Source organism: Phoca vitulina, unplaced genomic scaffold (genome assembly GCF_004348235.1).
Source record: "Phoca vitulina isolate PV1807 unplaced genomic scaffold, GSC_HSeal_1.0 scaffold18, whole genome shotgun sequence".
Lineage (NCBI taxonomy): Eukaryota > Metazoa > Chordata > Mammalia > Carnivora > Phocidae > Phoca > Phoca vitulina.
Genome location: NW_022589721.1, coordinates 32,540,555 through 32,563,300, shown reverse-complemented (window position 1 = coordinate 32,563,300; position 22,746 = coordinate 32,540,555). Strand labels below are relative to the sequence as shown.

The following is a 22,746-nucleotide window of genomic DNA, read 5'->3' as shown; positions in this document are numbered from 1 at the left end:
CCGTCCCGAATGCCCGGCGCGGTTATCCGGCGCGGTCTCAAGAGCGGAGCCCCGTGGCGTGCTGGGCATGCGCGGGCTGCCGGGCGCATGCCCGGTCCTCCGGGCAGGCGGAAGCTTGGCGCGGGGACGCGGCCGGGCGCGCGCCGTGGCGGGGTCGCGCGCCTCAGCCGGTCGCCGCGCACGCGCGGCCCGCGCCGACGCAGCACGGCCCCGAGGGCGCAAGCCCGCCGCTGCCGCTGCCGCCGCCACCGCCACCGCCGTCGCTGCCGCCGCCGCCGCCGGGCTGGGTCCGCTGTGCGCCCGCGGCGTGAGGCGTGGGAGGGAGCGCCGCCCGTCCGTTCGCGGCGCCGCCTCGCAGAGGTCTGCCCTCGCCTCCCGGCGCACAGCGCGGTCCGAGTGAGTGCGGGGCCGGGGCGGGGGCCGGGGCGCGGGCGGGCGGGCCGACTCCTGGAGCTGGGGGTTGGCAGGGCCGCGGCCCGCGGGCGGAGGGCCGAGCGGGGCCGACCAGCCGGTCCGGGCGGCGGATGCGGCGGAGACGGGCCCCTCCCGCGCGCGGCACGGGAGGCCGAGGATGTGGGGAGGCCGGAGAAGTGGGGAGGACGAGGGAGGGGCCCCGGGAGGACGGCGCTGTGGGGAGGACCGGGGCGCGGGCGGGCCGGGGGATGTGGGGCGGACTGGGGGGCTCCGGGAGGACGAGGATGTGGGGCGGCCGGGGGCCACGGAGAGGCCACGGAAGGGGGGACGACGAGGGGGCGGGTTCTGGGAGGACGGCTATGGGTGGAGGACGGACCTGTGGGGAGGCCGGCGGGCTTCGGCAGGCTGGGGGACGTGGGGAGGCCGGGGGCTCGGGTAAACGGGGGGGGTTTGGGGGATATGAGGCCTGGGGGGGTTCGTGGAAGGTGGGGAGGGCGGTGGGTTCGGGGGCCTCGGAGAGGCGGAGGGGCTCAAGGCTGGAGCGCGCAGGGAGGCTGGGGGGCTTGGGGAGGGCAGCCGGCCTCCTTGGGAGCGGGCCGATTGCCTCAAAAACAAAAGGGGGGAGAGAGGAAGGAGGAGGGAGAGGGAAATCCTTGGGGATCCCGGGGGAATCGCCCGGACCCGGAATGAGGACTCACTGGCCTTCAAGGCTGGGAAGGGCGGGCCTCGAACCCGGGCCCGGGCCGGCTCCTTCCCCGCTGCTGGCGCTCAACTTACTGTGACCCTGTGGTTCTCTGGGCGATCGCCCCGGAGACCTCGTTGATTCATTGTGCCTCCAAGTTTCCCCCTCTTCCCAACCCAGCCCCCAGCTCTGCTGCCGGCTGAGGTGGAAGAACGACTTGCTGTTTCTTTCTCTCTCGGTTCCTTTCTTTCTCAGGAGGGGGTGGGTGGGTGGGTGGGTGTGTGTGGGGGTGGGGTGGGGTGGGGGTGTGTGTGTGTATGTGTTGCTTGGTTTTATTTAATTGCAGGATTTAGCTTAATGCACTAAGGGTAAAAAGAAATTTTTTTTGAGTCATTTCAACAGTGTCTCATTCTTGCATCGTTAGCCTGCAGCTGGGTTTTTGGCAGTGAGACTAAGATAATAGTAATATTGTAGTAATTATGGGAACTGGTTGAAATACGTTCAAGCTGAAGGCGTGTAATAATTTGGGGATCTGTACTTAAGACGACCATCGCTGGGATTCTTACGTAGAATGTAAACATTTTCATGGTTGGAAAAATAGGCCATTACTGTTTGAAATGAAATACCAGAGCCTCACCCTTAATATTTTATTTGTAAAACGGGTAATGAAAATAGTCTTCTCTTGGAAATGGTCCCGCTGTGAACGCTGGTCAGTTGTCTCATCTCTGGAAACCTGAAGGGTGGATGAAGTGATTGAAAGATACATTATAAATTAGCGTTGGCCTTATTTTTGTTGAGGTACAATGTAGGTAATTTTTTCATGCAAGTGTACTTTGGAGATAATTTTTAAATCCTGTGATATTTAAACATGTGAAACTTTTAAAGAAAGTTTGTGTTACAGTGTCTTTATGAGTACATTTGTATTTGTGGCTGGCCTTAGAGGGGAAATCCTGAGCCTACCACTAGTGTCTTGAATACTTTTGTGTACTAAATGTTGTAGAAGCAGCAAGATCAAATATTACAAATTCTCTAAGTAATATCTTTCCGGTGATTATCAAATAATCCATTTAATAATGAAAACTGGGAAAAGACTGTTTAAAACACATTGCTCTCTTTTAAAGGGTCCCACAATCAACCTAAGACTCGAGTACATGCACGGAACAGAAGGACCTCCACATTGTTCAGAGGTGGTGATGAGTCAAGAAGCAAGTCCTTGGATAAAGACATTGAATCCAAAACTTAGTATTTAAGGTTTGGGACTTTAAAGAGTATTGGGGCAGAGCCCTAGAGGATATAGGACTTCAGCCTCTTTTCAGGCTGGCGGTCTGTTGAAGGTGAATTGTGTTAGATTAAGAGTGAAGCTCCATGAGTCCAATGGTGTTGAGTTGTCCAGGGCAACCAAAAGTTAGGAGCTGCAGTGAGGATCATTAAAACATTTCTAACTAACATCATATCTTTAGCACTCCATGCCCATTGTTGGAAATTACAGAACTTGATGTCCCAGTTCTTAAAATTGGGTTCTTCAGCAAATCACATAACTTTTCTCGCTAGGAAGTTGGAAAAATTGTCTAAATAACAAAATTGTATTGTTGAAGATAATCCCTTTTAAAAAAAATACTGATTAGTTCCCACAGAAAAAATTATAGTATATTCTGTGTACTGTATATATTCCGTAGTATAATAAAGAATAGTTTTGAAAATTACTATTCTTTTTTGGATGTTAATACTGAGTTAGAGAAGTAGGATCTTAGTTCATATCTAAAGATTTTATGGAAACCTTTTTTCCTGTATTTTTAAGTGTCTTAATTTTGAGAAAATAATTGTCTTAAGGGTAACACAACAAAAGATGAGATTCAAAGTCTTAATATGTAAATCTTTAATTTTTGAAATTAAACATTTTCAGTTTAGACAGTTTTCTGCTAAAATCTTGTTTTAAATTTCAATAAATTAAAAGTTCTATTATCTTTATCATTTGTGAAATGAGGTTTTTTTTTGGCTTATAAATCAGTAAAGTTTAGTTTTCGTAGTAGTTTATTTTGCCTGAAAGCTTTAGCTTAAGAACTTATTTTCATTACTGTATCTCCTTACTAAAATCCCTTAAATAATTAGCAAAATATTGCTGTGGGGGTCTTTGAGAATTTTTACTGATGCCTATATAAGTTATTTAAAATGCAAATTTTAAAAACTTGGGCAAAGTAAATGACCTTATTTGAGTCAATAGTAATAAACTCCAGGAAGTTTGTGAATGCAGTAAGCATTCAAATACGAAGTTGCATCTCTGTCCTTAGAAGGCTCCTGGGTGGAAAAGGATGAGAGCAGTTCTAGCTCCCGTTTGGGTGTACCCGTGTTTCACTGCCTCATCAGCTGCATTCAGTAGTTGTTTTCTTAAGTCTCTTCTGAAGACCATGTTTAGTAGTGGATTATTTGAACCATTGATGGCTTTTTCTTTCTACTAACATTTTGGCAAGGTTTTTTCTTTTCTTCATTTCATGACTACCAAAAGGCAACCTAGTGTAGGAGAAATTAAATTCCTATCTACCACTTTCTGGCATTAATTTCTATGAATTGTGCCAAATCTTACCATTCAGAACTACATTAATGTGTTTCTGATTATAAAGTAGCAGAAGAACCCCCTCTTTTCCTAGCTATAACAATTGTATTGTTTTTTTTTGCTAGCCTCTATCATGGAAATAAAATTCAGATAGGCATATGTAATTCAACTTTTAGGATAGATGGAATTTTTAGCAAATGCTGTTAATTATGGTCTGGCTTGCATAAACACTAATGAAATGGTTTTTAGAGGAAAGTATGAAATAGATGTTCTCGCTTAGCGGCACTATTGCCACTTTTTAGTAGTTGGAAGCCTCCAAGAAGGAAACTAGTAGCATCATCACAAAATTTACTTATTTGTCAGGACATGAAGACATTTCCTTGCAAACTTTGTATTTAATTAAAATAATCCTGCCTAGATCATATTGATATACATTGCCATTTACTGTAAACTCATTTTTCAGAACAAGAAAAATGACTAAAATTATACATGTGAATATTATCCACTGATAGGGGAAGAGATGTAATGTTACTGGGTAGCTGTGTGGGTACTGTGTGTTGTTGGTAGGTGTTACTGCCTTTTCACCAACGAATTAAATCTGGGAGATGAAACGTGCCAGACCTGAGCTGATTGCTTTCATGCTTTATCTCCTTTATTCCTCATGAGAACCATTGAGTTGCGCTATTTCTATCCTCATGTTACAAATGAAACACTGGAAGTTTGGAGTTTGAGGAGCTTGCCGTGGGTCTCTTGGCCCACAGGGGCAGATCCTGGTTGGTCAGGCCTGCTGAACTTTCTGTGCAGCTTCTAGAACTACACAGGACTAGAGAGGCAGTGGTCTCACCGATCTGAACCCAGCCTTCTGAAGGGAGAGTGAGTAGCGTGCAAGTGTAATTATCGCGTCTGGGAAAGTTTAAGTAATTATATTTTCTGTTTGAATCTGACACTTTCATATAATGAAGCTATGATCTGGCCAGCATGGTGTAGGTAAACATTTTAATGAACATACCAAAATAGTTTATTTTAAATTAATTTAAAATTAGTTAAATAAAAATATATAATGCATAGTACAGTGATTAATCCTTCTTACTTATTAAAGGTTATGTTCTAGTAACCTTTCCATTTACAGCGTTTTCTCATTGGTGACTTTTTTTAGGGGGGAGTGTGAATGTTTATGAATATAGTTTCGTGGGAAGCAAGGAGTAATGTAAGGGAAAAAGTAAATTGTACATTTCTCATACAGGTTTAATCCCCTTGTCGTAAATGCTAGAATTTGTAATCTCTAACACATTGCTGCTCTATGAATGTTTCTGAAATGAATAGGCTCATTCTCACCGATTTAGAATTTTCCGTCGTGCTTTTAAGACTTGATGTACTCTGTACTCCTTTATTTGGGGCCAGTGGACCAAAACCAAGGCTCAGAAGAACCTAAAAAGTTGTATCTTTGGGCTGTCTGTGCCTAGGATCTCCTTTCTGCCTCCATATTCTATCTTAAAAGTCCGGCCATCTGGTGCTTTGGATTCTGCTGTGAATGGTAGGTGCTTGTTGGGTCTACTTGTGACCAAAGCACCATGTGTTTGTCTTTGAAGGACTGAAGAAAGAGCTGAAATGGTTTCATACATTCCATATTTGTCGTGCATTGTGTGTCTTTTTATAGAATTTAAGCAGCACGAGGGCAGAGACTTTGTTTTACACACTCTGGCATCCCCAGTGTCTGACACAATAATACTTATTGAATGAAAGAACCCAGGCTCATTAGCTGTTGGAGAACTGTTCCTGCATCAGTCAGCAGTCCACTGTGTTTTGTTTGCCTTGGTAAAGAACCTTACTTAAGGGCGCCTGGGTGGCTCAGATGGTTAAGCGTCTGCCTTCGGCTCAGGTCATGATCCTGGGATCGAGCCCCGCATCGGGCTCCCTGCTCCTTGGGAGCCTGCTTCTCTCTCTCTCTCTCTCTCTCTTTCTGTCTCTCATGAATAAATAAATAAAATCTTTAAAAAAAAAAAAAAAAGAACCTTACTTAAAAACCAGGTAGGACTTGATACCAGGGAAGAACGTGGATTATCTGTGTTTCTGCCTTTGTCTGCTTTATTTTAGATTACAAATATCATCAAGCTTGAGTCGCAGGAATAAAAGCCTTTCTCTGTCCCTTTACAGTTTTCAAATGTTTTTTTCTAGAAATTGATTTTGTAGGAATTGGTCATGTGTTCATTAGGACTCATTATATATTCTGAAGACATAGGAAGTTGCTTGAGGTGGCACAAAATGAGTGGGATTTTTTTTTTTTTTTAAGGATTTTATTTATTTATTTGACAGAGAGAGAGCGAGAGCAGGAACACAAGCAGGGGGAGTAGGAGAGGGAGAAGCAGGCTTCCTGCAGAGCAGGGAGCCTGATGGGGGGCTCTATCCCAGGACCCTGGGATCATGACCTGAGCCGAAGGCAGTCGCTTAACAACTGAGCCAGCAGGCCCCCCAAAATGAGTGGGATTTATAAAAGATCCTTGATGACTGGTCTGGAAGCTCTAATGTATCTTTCACTAATCAGTTGGATCCATCATGTACTTTACAAGGGTTTTACATTATGCCCTGAAACCATTTTTAAAAATCCATCTTCTAACACTGTCAGTTCCACAACACGCCAGCCTTCCCGTGATCTGCTCAGAGAGGCTTTTACTGTTATGTTGTTGTTTGGAGGAAACGTTTTGAGCGACAGGTCACTTACCTTCACTCAGGCAAGAAATCTCAGTATTTGGGTAAAAAAAGAGTAGTTTGTTCTTCCTCAGCAAGTTCCCCTTAGTCTTGCTTATTGTGAAGGGAAACACAGGCGCGTGTGCGCGCACATGGTAAACCAGTAGACTGATTGTTTGCAGTGGTTCTCAAAGTACAGTTGCATCACTATCACTTGGAACTGGTTGGAAATGCGTGTGCTGGTGCCCCACCTCTGACCTCCTGAATCAGACTCTGGGGGTGGGGCCGCAGTCTGTCTTAACTTGCTGTCCAGGAGCTTTTGTTGCATGCTAATGTCTGTGAACCACTACTTTGGAGTGTTTTTAAAAGAAATGCAAGTCGTAGCCGGCAAAAATCAGTCGTAAATGGCAGAGGTATGTATGTGGCTTCTGATCACTTAGATTTGCTAATGAGATTGCCTTCACTTCAGGACTCTGAAGTATGTTTTTCAGGATTTTTAGAGTCTTGGGAAGACCTCACAACTTATCTTGTTTAGGGATTTTGAATGTTTTATGCTGAGGTCATTTAATTCTGTTGATTCTTGGTTTGGATTTTAAATAAATAATTTTGCATTGAAATAGCAGTTTGTATGGCCCGTGGACTTGCGGGTTTTGGCAAATAGCAGGAAAGTGTGTACATGTGGGTGCTTAAGGCACGTGTTCCTGGTGGTTTTGTTTTGGTGCTGAGAGATTGGCTTGCTGATACTAGAGTCAGGATGATTTCCAAGTCTTGGGGTGACTACTAAAGTAGTATTGTGTGAATTGATTCTATGCTTAGCATTAAAGTCATATCTAAATTTAATACATATTGTTTTGCCTTTGTCCTTTGTTTTTTTCCTAAGACCAGAACTAGATAAAAGTTAGTGTTCAAAGATGGGATTGGTGATGTGCCTACTTTCTATTGTGTCTTATGCAGAGTTGGATGCACCTATAGGCAAATAGAATATTGTGAGCTCAGGGACAAGGACTCTCTATTATCCTGTGCATATCTGTGGGTCCTTCACAGCTTCCTCCTATTACTATAGTGGGTTGGCCCTCAGTAACCGGTTTAATGATTGAAGAAGAGTCTGCTCCTGCCGAGGGGGCCTTGTGGTCTTTAAGTATATGAGAATTGTTACAAAGGTAGAGAAGCAGAATTAGGGATAGACAGGTGGGCTTCAGTGTACCTAATCTTAACACAAAGTACAAGGGATGTTTCCAGGTACCTCCTCTGGCCCCCATCAGACTTTGAGTTAGTGGTGCAGCACTGTGATGGAGAAAATAAAAGGAATGAGCTGGTGGGAAAAAGCGATCCAGAACAATTTCTTTTTCCTTGTATCGGTCAACTGAAGTTAAAGTTAGAGTTTATAGTCAGTTATAGACTGTGACCGCCATTAAACGTACGTCAGAACGCCTGGCCCAGAGCAGCTCCCGGTGACTGACTCTCCTATTGCTCCTCACTACACTGGGAGGCTCCGGCCACTGACCCGTCCTCTCTGATGACTGCTTCAGCGCCTCTCTGGTCTTGCGTCAGTCGCCCCGCCCCGCCCCTTCTGGTGGTTTCTGTTGTGTTGCTGCCTTATGGTTTTAAATAGCCTTTTCCTGGTTACAGTGAGGTTGCACATCTTTTTATACATTTACTGGCCATTCCGATTCACTGTTTTACGAAGTGCTTGTATTTTTCTATTAGGTTATTTTTAAATTGATTTGTAGACTTTATATATTCAGAACACACATTTTTTGTTGGTGTATTAAAATCATCCTGACTCTAGTATTTTGCTGCTGTCTCTTCCCACTTTGTCATATGCAGTTTCCCTGACTTTTTTTTTTTATGAATAGAAGTTGTTAAGTTTAATTAGTGCCATTTATCAGTCTTTTCCTTTGTATGCTTTTTGTGTCTTTCCCTGCCCTGAGGTCATGAACTAATTCCTCATTTATTCTCTAAGTGCTTTTATACTTTTGCTTTTAACCTTTAACTTTATAATTCTCTCAGAATTGGTTTTGGTGTATAATCTGAAGAAGGGATCCAGCTTCATTAACATGTGGACATTTGGTGTCCCAGCACCATTTATTGAAAACAGCATCTTCTCCCCAACCCTCTGCAGTGCCCCTTTTCTTGTAAATGAAAGGTCCGTATGTATGTGCGTCTGTTTTTGGACTCTCTTGGATTCCACTGGTACTGCCCAGTTTAAGTTGCCTCAATTATTTTAGTTTTATAACAAGTCTTATCTTATTGTGGAACTCTTCCCACTTGGTTTCTTTTTAAGCATACCTTGGCTATCCTTGACCCTTTGCAGATCTGTATCTGTTTTAGAATCACTTGCTAACTTCCAAAAAATTTCTTCCTGATGTTGCTTGGGATGACATCGAATGGGATCAGTGTATGGAGAGTCATTTCTCGTTTTGAGTTATTGCAAATAAAGCCTTTCAATAATTTTATTCAAGTCTTCGTGTGAACATAGGCTTTTATTTCTCCTGGGAATGGTTGGGTCTAGTACTCTAATGGCTGGATCATGTGGTAGGTACATGTTTGGCTTTTTAAGGAAGTGTCAAACTCTGTTCTAGAATGGCTGAACCATTTTACATTCCTCCTAGTCTTGTTTGAGAGTTCCAGTCATTCTGGATGGTTGGGGCAACATTTGGTATGCTAAGTCTTTTAGCTTTTCGGCCATTCTAATAGGTGTGTAATGGTCTTTTGTTGTGGGTTTGCTACCCATGTAGTTTTTGGTGTTCAAATCTTTTGTGTATTAAAAATTTTTTTTCTTATTGGTGGCTTCGTTATATATTCTGGATACAAGTCTTTATCAGATGTGTGCTGTGCTTTTCTCATGCTATGGCTTGTTTTTGCATTCTCTCTCTCTGTTTTTTAAAATTTTATTTATTTGAGATAGCAAAAGAGAGCAGCAGGAGCAGGGGTGGGGAGGGCAGAGGCAGAGAGACAAGCAGGCTCCCCGCTCTGGAGCCCGACCCGGGCTCAATCCCAGGACCCTGAGATCACGACCTGAGCCGAAGGCAGACACTTAACTGACTGAGCCACCCATGCGCCCCTGGACTGTGCTAAGTGTGTTAAGAAATTGTTGCCTAATCCTAGGTCACAAAGGTTTTCTCCTGTGTTTCCCTCCATCCCCTCTAGAAGTTTCAGGTTTAACGTTTATGTCTGTGATTCATTTTGAGATACTCTTTATTTATGGTGTGGGATATTATTTGTAGGATTCTTAATTCTGATTATTTGTAGGACACTTTTGAGGCATAGAATGAAGATGTAGCTCCTTCCAGAGAGCTTTTTTTTTTTTCTTTTTTGCTTCAACCAGTTTGGGATCACCTTAAAGCAAGTTTAAGGTTTGAGGTTTTTTGGACCACCCAGTGCTGTAATTTTACTGGAGAGATGATTCACCTCTGGCTTCTTTTATCTTGAGCTGTGTAGCCTTTAGGGTCCTGCTTATTGAGGTAGGGGTTTTGGTTAGACACCCTGAAGGACTGAGCTTTTGATCCCTGTTCCTCTTTCCCTGCATGGTTGTAAAAATGAAAGTTGAAAAATTTCAGAATTGGCAAATGACTTCAGGGCAAAGGTGGTTTCTATGCTTGTTGATCTCTTTGGGTTCCTGATTTCACTTTAATTTTGGCCTGTTACTTCCTTATTGTTAGTTTCTGGTTGATTTTAAGATCTTTTTTAGTCTTTTTCAGGGGAAAGATTGGGCCAGATAACATAGCCTGTAGTTAAGGAGCCAGGGAAAATTCTTTTTCATTTCACTCCAGTGTTGAGAGTCTAGACTTGGATCTGTCTCCTACAGTCATTGCTGGCCATGTATGGCTATTTAAATTAAAATTAAATAAAATTAAAAGTTCTGTTTGACAGTCAAACTAGCCCCAGTTCAGGTGCTCAGTATGCAAGTGTGGCTAGTGGCTACCACATTGGACAGTGCAGAGATGGGACATTTCATCATCATGGAGCATTTTGTTACCTGGTGCTGGCCGGACTCTTGAGAACCTCATCAGGGATTTGCAGTGGTACGTGGGTCTGCTTTGGAGAACCGCTAATACAGGTGTCCTTGATGCTTCAAGTTTGACTTTTTCTGGAGTCTGACTAGAGCTGGAACAGCTAGACAGATGATGAAGCCTCTTTGATAGGCTTATCACAGAGCCTGTCCGTAAGGTGCGGTGTGGGTTCTCAGACTGGTATAGGTGGGATCATCGGAGGCTGTGGTGCACAGAGTAGAAAACCACTAAGTGCTGATATTTAACTTACAAATACCTGCCTAGTGCTTACTTAGGGTGTCTGTTTCACTTTTGTTTTGTTTACAAAATGTAGCATTAATTTGAAAATTATCAAAATTAAATAATGAGTCAGAAATTAAATTTTACTCTGACCTAAAGTCTCAGGTATTAGTGATTGAAGTTGTCTAGTTATTGTAGTTTGTGTAGAAGCAGGTCTTTTTAATAGAAAGAGCATCTTATCTAGGAAACAGGATGTGGAGGTTCAAATATTGGTGCTTTGCCTTTAGTCATGTGACTTCTGATACTGTGTGTATCTATAAAATCTAGTATCTGTGATCTTCGAGGCGCTGTGTGCAGTTACTACGTGGGGCGGTGTACACATGTAAAGTGCTAGGACTGTTGACCCTTGAACAATACAGGCCGCTGGATGCCCCCCATAGTTGAAAATCTACAGTTAACACATATTTTGTATGTGTATTATATACTGTATTATAAAAAGGTAAGTTAGAGAAAGGAGGATGTTAAGAAAATTATGAGAAAATCCATTTACTATGCGGCGTGTATCGAAAAAAATCTGTATACGTGGACCTGGTTGATCAAGAGTCAGTAGTATTAAATACCTGTCTTGTGCCTGGTGTAGTTACGCCCCCGGGGGCACAGACAGGAGGGGGGTGATGCAGTGCACTGGCAATGTGATGCCCAGTGGTAGCGCCAGGGCAGAGTGCTCTGGGGACCTGGAGGGCGTGTCCCCCGTCACAGTCAAGCTCAGAGGTCAGCAGACTTTCTCTGTTAAAGGTCAGAGAGTAAACATTTTAGGCTTTGTAGGCCACATAGGGCCTGTCACATAGTTTTCTTTTTTTTTTTTCTTTTTTTTAACAATCTTTAAAAAGGTAAAAGCTTTTATTAGCCTAGGAACCATACAAAAACTGGCTGTGGACCGGATGCTGTGACCTCCGCAGGTCTGGCTGTCTGCAGGGATCTGTAGAAATTGAGTGGAAGGTGGGAAGCAGGCAGGGCCTTATGGAGGACATGCCCCCTATAAAGGTGCAGAGGTGTGAGAGGCTGGGGTTTGTGGGACTCAATGTTTTTACCAATGTTTAGGAGTACAGAAAGGATTGGGTCGAGAAGGAGGTGGGTTGATACTATTGGCAGGATCAAAACAGCGTGTGGCTGACTCTGACGGGAGCAGATCATATGGCAGGAGGGTGGTTGCACCAGTGCAAGGGTCGGTCAGGCAGGTGTTGCAGTAATGCACTTCAGAAGGGAGAGGACCAAGCTTTGGTCATTAAGGGAATGGCTGCCTTGTGTCTGTCGCCCAGCTAGTAAAGTGATGGGCAAAGTTCAGATGGTCCAATTTAACAGCCTGTGTTCTTTTAATTATACAATTACATTGTACACACAAGTGAAGAAGGCCTTAATTAAGGGCATGGCTGAGGAACTGGAGAGAGGGGATTTGGAGCCTGTTTCTCAGTCAGTGTCCAGGCTCAGACCCGGGAAATGAAGAGGCGTGGCCGAGAGGGGGTTTCCAGAGCAATTCCAGGATGGCTCCCAGATTTCTCCCTTGGTGAAAAGTCCATGAAGATCTTTTTGTTTTTAAGTGCTTACTGATCAGACTGTTTGCTGTTTAAGGAGGAAATGCTCTCTCCTAGGTCCATGAACTCCAGAAATAGTAAGCAGAATGGTGTGTACGCACACGAGTTGTTTTCCTCGGGTAGGAACGCTTGGGCTTTCATCCCATTATCAAAAGTGAGCCCAAACCCCAAGGTGGGGGCACTTCTTGTTGTTAGACCGTAGACGTCTGACGCTCTGCACGGGTGTGAGGCTGTAGGGAAGGCTAAGCATCCAAATCACAGGACTTTTACTTTAAATGTAATAAATCCCAGACCACTACATAAAACACAGACACAAAAAGCTGTCGCCTAAGCCCAACTGTACCGGTTGAACTATAACAGCCGCCAATGAAGATGTCTCCCCTCCCCTCCAAAAGACAAAACAAGGCACAGTTTTGGTACATAGAAGGCCCGCCAGGTGTTTGGGACTCTGATTGGCATGGATGTTTCAACATGCTGTTGTGCATTAGATGAAGCTAAAGTTTATAAACTATTAGGCATATCTTAATAGTCCCATAGCTATGAGAGGTGGACCAGTGTCACTTTTAGTTGGCTATGTCAATTCCAAAAATGAGTGTAGTTTTTCTGTCCACTCAGAAGTGCATTAGTAGTTAATCGTTGTAAGTACCCAACCGCTACTGTTACAGTTAGCTCTTCGTGAACAAACGCAGGAGGAACTGGGCAGCTGGTGGCTAATGTTCGCACCAGGCAGATTAATGTGGTATTCTGGAGTCTAAACTGGATTGGTTCATGTTTGACATCAGCATTATATGTAATTTAGGAATTACAGACTACAGATTATAGCAATCCCTGCAGAGTTTTGCTGTTTTTGATGATATATGGCTGCCCTATAGAAGATGAATATTAGAGTGGAGAATATTAGAGGGGGGAGTTTGGAAATGGGTTTATGTCTGAGAAAGTTTCCCTTTTCCTGTTGAGAAAAACTGTGACCTCCATTAAGGGCCAGGTGTCATGAATGGCAAAGATATAAGAATGATGGAATTCAGTGATTGTGTAGATGTTAGAAGTGAAAAACCCTAGGCTGTTTAAGATACCACCTTTAAGATTTCAGGTAATGGTGATTCCAGTGTAGGCAAAAAGTTTAGAATCTCCTTGGCTGTGTCGTGGCAAAAAAAGCTTTGTTTTTTGCTTTGGAAAAAATACATCAGTTGTGTCCTAAGGAATTGACTTGATAAAAGAGGTAGCAGGAGTAATTTAGTTGTCTACGTATGAATTAATTTTTGACAGGTCACAATTGATTATTTGGTTGGTGAAGAGTTCATGTTTGATTTTCATCTTTGAGTCTGTCCTTTCAACCATGTCATTGGAAATTTTAAACTTTTCCACTGGGTGTTTGCCTCCTTTATTTTTATTGTTTTAGATAGTCTAGGATTTTAGAGGTTGATCTAAATTTAGGGATCATCTGGTCCAGAGCTCCCACTTTAGAGATATAGAAATAACCCAGAGAGGGTAAATGGCTCCTTGATAGTGAGGGAGGAGAACTCTCAAGACGCTCTCAGCTGTCTTGACTTTTAGCTCACTGGTGATCTTTTTAGTAGATGAGAAGGGTGTGAAGACAGCTTATAAAACTCAGGTTCCCTATTAACTGTCAGGAGATTGAAAAAAAATTGATGTAACTGAAAAATGGGTAAGAAATGGACACAGTTGAATCTGTTGCTCAAACTGTATCCAAGTAACATGTGGTTTGCATTCAGTCATTTATTTCTACATTATCTTGGATATTTAAGAAATGACAAAACAAATTTCACACATGTACATATTCTAAGTTTTAGAAGACTAATAATGCCAGTTCTTCTCACTTATCTACCAAATTTAAAGCATTTTCATGAGTCACTTTTGACTCTTGAGCATCTGCCCTGGTGGGGATTCATTAAAAAAAAGACAGTCCTGGGGTGGCTGGCTGGCCCAGTGGGTGGAGCATGTGATTCTTGATCTTGGGGTTGTGAGTTTGAGCCCCACGTTGTGTGTAGAGATTACATAAATAGAGTTTACATAAATAGATAAGTAAGTAAATTAAAAGAAAAAGACGATCACTGCCTCAGGAAGCTTTTGGGTATGTCAGTGGTCCTGAAAGTAGTGTATGTAAGAATCACCAAGGAGAGTATATTAGAAATGCAAACAGGTGTGCCTGGGTGCCTTAGTCAGTTAAGCGGCCTACTCTTGTTTTCGGCTTAGGTCATGATCTCAGGGTCATGAGATCCAGCCCCGTGTCTGTGGTCAGTGCTTGGGATTCTCTCCGTCTCCTGCCCTGTCCCACCCCCTCATGACTGGCTCTTTTTCCCTCTCAAAAAAAAAAAAAAAAAATGCAAATGCCTGGTATTATCCCACAGAGATGTTGAATTATCGTTCCTGATATGGAAGCCAGTCACCTGCATTTTAAACTAGCATCCCCTCTTGCTGAAGAAACACTGCTGTAGTGTTGGTGAAAATACATTGTAAATCATCAAGACCTGGAGTTTGGGAGGCCCCCAAGACTACCTGCAGGTTCCATGGTTCACTAGAAGGATTTACAGAAGTCTGAAAAGCCATTATACTCATGGTTATGGTTTATTACAGTGCAGAGATGCAGACAGAAGTCAGTGAAGGAAAGGCACACAGGCGAAGTCCAGGGAAGACCAAGGATGAGCTTCTAGTTGTCCTCTCCCAGTGCAAGGTGCTGACTTCTCCCAGCACTGATGCTGCCAGCCAGGGAAGCTCACCTTGCAGGGTATTTATCAGGGGGTAGCCCCTAGGCACTGCCTGCATGGCTGAGTTCAGTCTGCAGTCCCTCTGGAGACCAAGCTGGTGTTGTGTGTGGCCCAAGGCTCCACCCGAAATCACATTGTTAGCATAGACTGTCTGGTGTGACCCAAGGCCCCCGGCTAAACGAAGACCGCCATATTAGGCAGGAGACTCCAAGGGCTCAGAGGTGACTTCCCAGGAGCTGGGAAATGGCCAAATCTTTCTTGGGGCAAGCTTAATCCTTTACTGCAGGAAGCCTAAAAAGTATATTATTATTTCTGTCATTACTAGGGAGTTCAAGAAATTACTGCTTTTAGGTAGAAGATAGGTTGGAACCACATGTAGTGTAATTGCCACAAACTAAAATACCAGAACTTCTGCACACAATTGAAGATGTCTCCAGAAGTGTGTCATACTTGACACCTGTCGTAATGTTGTCATCAGGAATTTGAATAAAGATCAGGAGTTAATGCTGGGAGACTGTTCATTTTTAGAACCAGAATTTTAAAATATTTCGACAGGTTGTAACGAAGTGCTAAAATCAACAAAGTACAATTAATAAGGAATAAAGATAAAATGGCAGACTTAAGTTAAAAAGAAAAAAAACAGCTGAGAAGTTAAAGATGTGTGATACATGACTTAGCTGTACCTGTGTGCGGAAAATTGGGGGAGGTTGACTGAAAGTGATCGGGGGGCTTCTCTGTGACGGGGCAGATGGTGGATATTTTAGGTTTTGCAGACTAATAAGCAAAATGAAGGATATTATGTAAGTACTTACATAACAAGAGAGAACACTAATTTCTACAAAATTTTTATTGACAATTCCAAATAATTATTAAGTATGCATATATATATTATAATACAGGCCTACTGATAAGAATGGAATTTTTTTTCAGGGGGAGGATTGGATAACATTTTTCTTAACTGGAGTTCAAAGTTAGTATTCCCTGTCGTCACAACCAATTACAAATGTTTATCTCTTGGTGCTGATCTGCACGGCAGATTTACATATGTCATCTCTGACAGTGTCTTCATGCCCATGGGTGTTCTTGGACACTGATATCAGTTCCGAAGCATATCATTTCAGTTTAGTGTATTCATTGTTTGGCAGACATTTATAGAATTCCACTAGATCCTTTTTGATGTTTGCCTTTCCACACGTCGTTACAGTGCAGATTAATCTCTTCCGATTGATGGTCTGATGGAAGTGCTTCAGTAGCACGATTAAGTGGGTTTTGAAATACATGAATTTTCATTGTACTTGCATTGAGGTTTGAGAAATGTTGCTGGAACTGTAGTTTGATTTAGAAAACACATCTGCTGCAGATCTGTGCAGGGACAGAAATCCGCTTCTCTCTTCTCTCGCTTTTTTTTATTTTATTTTTTTTTATTTTTAAGTAACCTCTGTGCCCAGCATGGGACTTGAACTCACAACCCTGAGATCAGGAGTCGCACGCTCCTCCGACTGAGTCAGCCGGGCACTGCTCTGACTTCTGGCGGCATGAGAAGCGTGTGTTTGGTAATAGTGATGACTGAAGGAGGGTCTTTTTGTTCAGAAAGATTTCAGTCTTGGCTCTGAGGTTGAGAAGTCACAGCAGAGCCTTGCACAAACCATTGAACTGCTGTGTGGTAGGACAAGTCAGGCTATTTTCATGAAGTTTGCTGTTGATTGTTGCTACTGGCTCAGTAACACATGATGGATTAGGATACTTTCCACAGAGCACCTGCTGATGAATAATACATTGAATAACCATAGCTTAAACACTTTAAGCACCTTATAGTTCATAATCTTTGTAAATTTTCCAGCTAACCCTTTTTCTGCTCTGCAGGTATTTTTACTGTCATCAGTTATAATCTGTCTTAGCAGATTCTATTCCAGGTTGTATTAAATTAGTGTTTTCTCAGTGTCTTTGAAAGTGTTCTCACCAGCAGTTCCACACGGACTGCTCTCAGAGGCCCCCTCTTCGGTCCCATTGACTCCTGGAACAAACAGCCGAGCAATGTGGGTAGCACCTGTTGGCGCAGCAGCAACCAAGGAAACCCACTCAGTCCTTCGCCTTGTTCCTTCACTGACTGTCAGTGTTGTTTCTGATGTCCTCCCCTTGGAGCAACGGTTCTTGCCGAAAGGCTAGTCATTTTCAACAAGTTTACTTTTCTCAACACATTTCTTCTGCTGTTCAGTCAAACATGATTTAATGAACGCCTTGTCATCCATGTAAGGTGAGGGACCATTTAGGGTTTGGAGCAGAGAAGTGACGCCATCTGATCTAGGTTTGGAACCAGCCCGCTGTGGGGAGCGTGTACGTACACTATAGTGGCAGGGCTGGGAGCGGGGAGGCCTGTTCCGAAGCACTGTAGTCATTTGGGTGAGTGATGATGGTGGCTCATGTCACGATGATGTTGGTGAAAGTGATGGCAAGGGGACAGTGTCTGGGCCTGTTTTGTGGGAAGAACCAACATTACTTGCTGACAAGACTGGATGGGGAATGTGGGAGGAAGACGAGGCAGGGATTATACCCGCTGTTTCTCGCCCCAGCAGTTGGAAGGTGGACGTTGTCATGAACGGAGAAGGCTGTGTGTAAGAAGGTTTGTGGAGGGGTCAGCACCTGGGCTGGGAGGTGTTGGACGTTTTATGCAGTTCTCTTTGGTGATGCTCCATTTCTCCAAGGGACCTAGAAGTGGGTCCCAGCATAGGGTACACCTGCCAGGGTTTGGTCAGGAAAACACGGGCCGTTCTAGACAGTTTTTAATACAGGGAATTAGAATCCATCACTACCATTGGGAGGGGTGGCAGAGTTGAAGAAAATAATGTTTCTTTTCATTTTGCCAATCTTGCCTCTTATTAGTTAACTTTAACTTCCACCCTGAGTTGTAGCAGGAAGGGGTTTTGGGAGAGGTTGCTTTGCCTTCTCCTCGGTGGCGCGCAGAAGGCCGAAGTGGTGGCTCTGGTGCAAGTGGACAGCAGTGAACACAGCAGCCGGGCAGTTGGTCTGAGCCGGAGGGACAAGTTGTAGCTTTGTTAGCGTAGAACGAGCATTTGAAGTGAGCTTGCCTGGGAGGTAAGCATAGCCGAGAGGAGAAAGGACAGAGCCCTGGGGACTCTGGAAGGAGAGAGCATCTGTGGGGTAAGAAGGAAATCGTGAGAACGGGAGTGGGAGATCAGCTCTTGGCAGTTGTTGCGGAAAGGTCGAGACCTGAGCTCTAATGGTTGGATTGAGCAGTACAGAGGTCATTGGTAAGTCTTAGAAGGAGACGTTTCTGTGGAGTGGTGGGGGCCAGAGCCAGTGGGTTTAAGAGATGAAAGGAAAAGAAGAATTTGTGATATCGAGTATGTTGTGTGTATGCTTGTTTGTGGAATTATTTGTACACTAGCTGTTTTAAAGTCCCTGTGGGCTGATTCTAATATTTGTTTCCTTCTAGGTATTGGCTTATGTTGAATTTCTTCTCCCACAGGAATTGACATGTTTCTGGTTCTTGCTATGCTGAATAAGTTTGGAGTGTGCCCTCCACATTTAGGATATTATGTTAGGAGACTTTCCGTTGTATTAAATCTGCCGATTTGATGGTGGTTTGAATTCCAGTCTTGCTTCCTAATGCACCTGCTACAGTTTACTTTTCAGAGTGGTCAGATAGCTTCTGTAGTTATTCTCTCCAGCCTTTCTTTTTTTTTTTCTTTTTCTTTTTTTTTTTAAAGATTTTGTTTATTTATTTGACAGAGAGAGATAGTGAGAGCAGGAACACAAGCAGGGGGTGTGGGAGAGGGAGAAACAGGCTTCCTGCCGAGCATGGAGCCCAACGCGGGGCTCGATCCCAGGACCCTGGGAGCATGACCGGAGCCGAAGACAGACGCTTAACCAACTGAGCCACCCAGGTGCCCCTTGTCCAGCTTTTCTAGTTGCTCTTTCTAGGAGAGGCAGGAGGGAATGTGCTTACTCTTCCTTACCTCGATCTGGGACCCTTCGCTTTGCAAACTGCTTCCAATTAGGTAATGATCTCCAGTTTCACTTAGGCCATTGATGCCCACATGACTGTGTCTCTTGAGCAGTTACCACTCCCAGGCCTTGCAGGAGATTTCCTTCTAAGTACTGCATGAATTTGGTTCATGGGTCCTTTTGGTGTCTCTCTCAGGTAGACAAAATGATCCTTAGGTATACTGTAATAGCCGTTAGTTCTCTTGTATATAATTGAAGGGTTGCCTTGTCTTGAATATGCTAACTGTGCCTATTAATTTGAGTAGAATAGTGTTTCTTTCACATTTTTAAGCCTTTGCACAGTAGCATTTTCTGGGGATATTATTTACAGTGTAGAACAGAATGGTGGTTAATAGAATGGGTGTTGGACAGGTCTTGCTTTGACTCTCAGATTCGATTCTTGTTTCCTGCATGTTGACCAGGATACTTAAGCCCTAAATCTGTTTTCTCATCTGTTAAGTAGAGATTATCATAACTCTTTTATAAATGTGATATAACATAGTTCTTAGTACATGGCTAGTTAGGGAAGGATCAGCCTGCGGTTCAGCAAATGCAGTTCCTAACGATGTAGTTATTTCTGTTGTGGGAATTTATTTTTTTTAAGATTTTATTTATTTATTTGAGAGAATGAGAGCATGAGATAGGGATGGGTCAGAGGGAGAAGCAGACTCCCCCTGAGCAGGGAGCCCGATGCGGGGCTCGATCCCGGGACTTCAGGATCATGACCTGAGCCGAAGGCAGTTGCTTAACCAACTGAGCCACTCAGGCCCCCCTCTGTTGTGGGAATTTAAAAGCTAATCTTAATCATTCCGTGATGAGTTTGACCAGTGTGTCTAAGAAGTGCAAGCAGTTTGTATTCACCATTTACTCTGCATATAGAACAGGCAATTTGTTGTTTTCCTAATATTGGGTTTTCAGAAATTAGTAATATTGCCTCTTCATTTCCCTAATGTATTCACGTCATCAGTAGCTTACTACCAGTTGGACGGCAGACCCCGTACCACATGCTGGCACACAGATGAATGGGATGCAGTGACCTGTGACCTGTGAGCTGCTCCACCGTCTAGTGTTAGAATGTGTTTGGCTAGAAAATTATTTTGAAGCATAAAGAAGCTTTTGTTTGTCCAGATAACTTTCATGATCATGTTCACAGTCTTTACGTATCTTTGGTTTTTCAGAAAGTTACTTGTGACCTGTGTTCTTCAGAGTCCAGGTTACAGCTTGCGTGAGTGCAGAAACCACTGGTGCACTGAGCTTAGAGGAAGGGACACCCGTGTGACGTGGTTGTACATTTTGGACATTAGAGACCTTCACAGATGACTTAAATTGTTAGGATGTTGCGCATTAAGAAATAGTGGGTTTGGGCTTTATTTGGCAGTTAGCATTAAGCAGACCGTTTCTTTGCCAGGGGCTCAGCCTACATGGTTGATTCAAGCCAGATATCTTACGATTTGTCAATATGTCATGTTGAATGTTACTCAATTTTAGAAAGAAATTTTCTGTCATGTTTGCTTTGGAAAGCCCAAATCTTGTCCATTGTTTTAACAGGAATAATATCTGGGTAACGGGAAGCCAGAATAGCATCATGATTCTAAGATAAGTTAGTGTGTGAATGCCTGATCGCGCTCTCCCTTGTTTGCTGTGTGACCTTGGAATATGTCTTAATTTTTTTTGGACTTTGTTTTCTCATATGTAAAATGGGAAAAGAGTAGCAATCAGTTGGGGCTGTTAGGATTCAGGAGCTAGTGCTTGTAAAGCACTTGGGGGAGAATGCTATGTCACCACACCCTCCGCAGATGGAGGTTGTCACTGTTGTTGGGGCGAGTGAGAGGCGGGTGTCAGGGACTGTCCAGGTTGGACCATGCACTGAAATGAGAACATTAGAAGCAAAGTGATTATGCGGAATATGTTACATGTTCAGGAGGCGTAGGTTCAGAGTGTGTTGTGACTGGTGGAAAATTCTCGTTCGCATGTTAGAGGGGAAGAGGGTTCAGAGCAGCCTGAGCATCTCTGTGTATGTATCTTAACATGTACCCACTCATGCCAAAAAGAGAGTATCCATCTTGCAAATATCTTCAAGGAGCTGACAATATATTGCCTTGTATAATGAGCCAAGTTTAATTTTTCTTAGTCTGGAGCAAACGAATTTAAGCATTTTAATTATGGGGTTTGGGAAATATCTAGTTTCCTGCCATATTTGAACTAGTTCAAATTTTTATGCTTATATTTTATCAGTTCCATATTGGATGTGGCATGCCCTAAGCTGCCCGCTGTTCAAATGGCAGGCATGCAGGAGGTCCAGTGGTGATAAAATGCAATGGTGCTGTTTGCTTGAATTCTCCTTAAAATAGAAAATAAAGTGAGGAGCAATTATAAGGCACTGAAAGCCAGTGTATACATTCATTTATTCGTCGTTAGGTCATTCACACATCAAGTGCATGTGTTCTGATTACGTGTCTTAGGTGTTCAGTACAGTGCACACTGTTGGTCATAGAGTGGCGAGCAGAACCAGACATGGGGAGTAACTGGGCTGTCTTGCCTTTGCACTTAGCAAGGAGAATAAAGCCAGTTCCAGCAGACTTGCAAGATTTCCCTGAATGACATTTTCAGGTTTATACTCCTAACAGAAAAGAGGCAATAAACAAACAAACAATGACATTAAAAAAAAGAGGCCTTCTAAAGAGCAGATGTTACTCACCTGCCACAGCCACTGGGGCTTTTTGACCTTCACTTTGGTTTTATTTACTAGTGCTTTAATTATTTATCTGGCATGGAGGTGCTGAGGCTGCAGAGCTAAAAGAGGCTGTCGTTGTCCCCAGAATCTTGCTGTTTGCGGGGAGGAAGACACTGAGGGGCCGGATTTAACAAGCACTCTAGTTTGTTGAACAGGAAGGTATACCACGGGAGTCCTTTGGGTTCGGGCTGTGTCTCTCTCGTCCGCTGCAGTGTGTCCCAGGGCCTGGTGTGGTGCGTGGCATTCGTCAGTCACTCCACAGATACCCGTGTCACGTGAAGGAGTGCTGAGGGGTACAGGAGAGAGGTGTTTCACCTGCGGGAAAGGCTCGGCTCCCACCGCACATGCATCTAGCTTAGCCTGGGGAGGAAGGTCCAGGTGGAGGAGGTGTGAGGGAGGGCACAGGTTGTTCTGTAAACTGAAAATGGCTTAATTTTGCTGCTTTGTGGGATTCACGGGAGATAGCGTGAGAGACAGACTGGGCTTGATCGTTCAGGGCCCGACAGGTCATATCAAGGAGTTGGGATTTTCTTTTCTTCAAAAGTAGTAATTCTAAAGTACTAGAAACCCCGTGTCCTGATACTCAGGCCGGCACTCTTTTCGTATTACACAATGCATGTAATGTCAAGAAAGTATCATCAGGTCTTGGGGTTCCATATCCATTAGTGATAGCTGGACTGTTAAAGTTCTGTAAGTCCCTGGTGGACTTTTCATCCTTGGGAGAATGAGGATATAGGATAAATATTTGTTTTCTTGGGCGTGAAAAAAAGTTGAAACTCTTTAAAGGCAAGCAAGGTCAACATGTCTTTGAATTCTAGTTCTCTAGAAGGATAGCAAGTATGTGTAGTAGATACTCAATACCTGAATAAATGCAAAAAACAAACAAACAAAAACCCTTTGCTTTTGTGTATACTGTTGTCGCGGGCACTGTACTGGATTCTGAAAGGTGGTCACTGGATGAGAAATGGTCCTCTCCAAAAGGTCTTTCCAGCCGAGTGAGGGAGAGAGAGAAATGATAGTACAGTGGGTGAGTCCTGTGATAGAGATGTGCACAGGGCAATATGACGGGTAGTCCTCTTTCTTTCTTCAAGCCCCCACATTCTTAACCTTTTTTATACCTATTGT

General features: G+C 43.6%; 1 protein-coding gene across 3 annotated transcripts in view; it reads left to right on the top strand.

Moving 5' to 3' along the window:
* The first annotated feature begins 255 nt into the window (after positions 1 to 255).
* Positions 256 to 22,746, top strand: part of PTK2 (protein tyrosine kinase 2) — a 259,862-nt gene continuing 237,371 nt past the window's right edge. For all 3 annotated transcript variants that reach the window (XM_032415592.1, XM_032415591.1, XM_032415581.1), the window contains exon 1: positions 256 to 396. The gene's annotated coding sequence lies outside the window, so the exon portion shown is untranslated. The remainder of the gene's footprint in view (positions 397 to 22,746) is intronic.